The 2,703-nt window shown below is 38.7% G+C and overlaps 1 pseudogene across 1 annotated transcript; it reads left to right on the plus strand.

The window, feature by feature from the left end:
* Positions 1-807: 807 nt before the first annotated feature.
* Positions 808-1,767, plus strand: LOC101584426 (annotated as a pseudogene). Its single transcript, XR_192586.2, has one exon. The product of XR_192586.2 is annotated as a transformer-2 protein homolog beta pseudogene (transcript).
* Positions 1,768-2,703: the final 936 nt, after the last annotated feature.

A 2,703-nucleotide genomic window follows, 5' to 3' on the forward strand; every position in this document is an offset into this window, starting at 1 on the left:
AATACTTCCATATTTAAATTTTAGTAGGAAATCATATGTCCCTAAATTTGAAGGAAAAGCTCAATGAGAAATAGTCCATGGCCTCTCCTTTACTATTTTTTTAGTAACTGCTTCTATGTAAAATTTCCTCAAACACGCGCTGCTTAAGGAAAGGTTTTGAATTAAATTTCTATCTCAGATAAATGTACATTTGCTAAAGATCAGGCATGTGTCCTCAAAAATACAAAAGACGTATGGATATCGCTAAGGTTAATTACCTTTAGTTCTAAAATGAAGTTGGTTGCTCTCAGGGGTACACCACTGAGAAAATAGATAACTAAATCCACTCATTCCTCCGGAGCCATCCCATACTCATGGGTGATGTCGGAGGTCCTTCCCAACTCCAGGTGCCTAGCTAGCATTCCACGTGAGATGTGCCTCGTGTACTTTCACGGCCATCTCAAGGAAGGAGAAGTATGGATGATTTCCAGCTTCTTTTTAATTTTAAATAAATTCCATTTCATACAGCAGAATCTTCTCAGCCATTAAAAATTATGGGTTTTTTAAAGAAGAAAATTAAGAACAAAGAAAAATACTATACTTTCACAATTATACATATGTTAATTACATTATATTATTGTAATTTTATTAAAATTCAATAAAATTTAACCAACCCTCTTAAAATTATCTATAGGGGCAGAAGGCTTCGTCTCTGAGCGACTCAGCTACCGGTGTGTCCTGAGAGGCTGCGGCAAAGCCTCCAAAGAAGACGCGAAAGCTTGGCAGCTTCAATTGAAGCCCAGCGAGGGCGACGTCGAACCCGGAGTCATGAGCGATAGCGGCGAGCGGGAATCCCGTTCTGCTTCCAGAAGTAGAAGTGCTCACAGATCGGGGAAATCTGCAAGGCATACCCCTGCAAGGTCTCGCTCCAAGGAAGGTTCTAGGCGTTCCAGATCAAAATCCAGGTCCAGATCTGAATCTAGGTCTAAGTCCAGAAGTTCTCGAAGGCATTGTACAAGGTCACGGTCTCGATTTCGTTCTCACAGACATTCCGTAACAGGTCTTACTGTCGAGATTATCGCAGACGCCACAGCCACAGCCATTCCCCCATGTCTACTCAAAGGCGTCATGTTGGGAATCGGGTGAATCCCGACCCAAACTGTTGTCTTGGAGTGTTTGGGTTGAGCTTGTACACCACAGAAAGAGATTTAAGACAAGTATTCTCGAAATATGGCCCAATTGCCGATGTGTCTATTGTGTATGACCAGCAGTCTAGGCTTTCGAGGGGATTTGCCTTTGTGTATTTTGAAAATGCAGACGATGCCAAGGAAGCTAAAGAACGTGCCAACGGAATGGAACTTGATGGGCGTAGAATCAGAGTGGATTTCTCTATAACAAAAAGACCACATACCCCAACACCAGGAATTTCCATGGGGAGACCTACCTACAGCAGTTCTCGCCATCGGGATTACTACGACAAAGGATATGACCGTGGCTAAGATGATCGGGATACTACGGCAGGTCATACAGAGGAGATGGTGGAGGAGGAGGTGGATGGAGAGCTGCTCAAGATAGAGATCAGATTTACAGAAGGCGGTCGCCTTCTCCTTATTACAGTCGTGGAGGATATAGACCTCGCTCCAGATCTCGATCCTACTCACCTCGTCGCTATTAAAGCATGACGATGAAGACTTTCTGAAAGCTGCCATCGAGCTGGGATGTTGTTTGTGGACAATATTTTTATTGTCTGTTTAAAAAGTGAACAGTGCCTAGTGAAGTTAGGTGACTTTTACAGCTTTTATGATGACTCTGTCAGTGGAGTTGAAATGCTGTTTTCATTCTGCATTTGTGTAGTTCGGTGCTTTGTTCAAAGTTAAGTGTTTTCAGAGAAGTATGTTTTGCATGTATTTCTTTACAGTCTTAAATTTTGACTGATGAGAAGTTTCTATTGTACAAAAACTTCATTTAAAAGGCTTTTCTACTGAATCCAGGGTAATCTGAAGATTGAAGCCTGTGTGTAAAAATGCTACCAAATGGCAAAGAGCAACAATAAAGTTGATTTTTATTTTTCTTTCTAACACTGATGCTTAGCAAAGCGATTCAGATTTGTTATCAGTAAATTTAAAGGCAAAAATACATGTTTTTTCTTCAGTCCATGAAACAAACCATATTTAATATACCTGCAACTAAGTGTTAAAAATATGCTCTGCAACTCTGTACTATTAGTATTAAAACTTAAGTTTCTCAATGCAGCAAATACTTAATGCTTATATAAATGTGGATTTGTTAGCCTTTATGTAATCTGTATTATGTTTAGCAGGAAATAAGAAAAGAGTTACACATTGTGTATGCCTTAAGGCTATTTCTTGAAGTTGTTAAAAGGGAATAATGGTATTTCAACTAGTTATCAGCAAATGACAATACATTCCACGACAAATGTATTCTTGTTCTTCTAGTTTTTGGACTATTAAAAAAACTGGGTGCTTCAAAGTACAGGATAAGAGAAGGGAACGCTACATGTGTGTCATGGATGAACCGAAGATTGCCTATTCATTTTTTAAATATTATTTTCAGGTCCTTTGTTTATCAAAGAAGGCCCAATTTCACTCAAATGTTTTGAGAACTGTGTTAAATAAATGAAAACAAAGAGAAAAAAATAAAATTATTTATAATGATTTGTTCTGGGATACAAGCTAGAAATATTTTTTTTTAATTTTCTATCTA

This window comes from Octodon degus, unplaced genomic scaffold (assembly GCF_000260255.1).
Source record: "Octodon degus isolate 3935 unplaced genomic scaffold, OctDeg1.0 scaffold00065, whole genome shotgun sequence".
NCBI lineage: Eukaryota > Metazoa > Chordata > Mammalia > Rodentia > Octodontidae > Octodon > Octodon degus.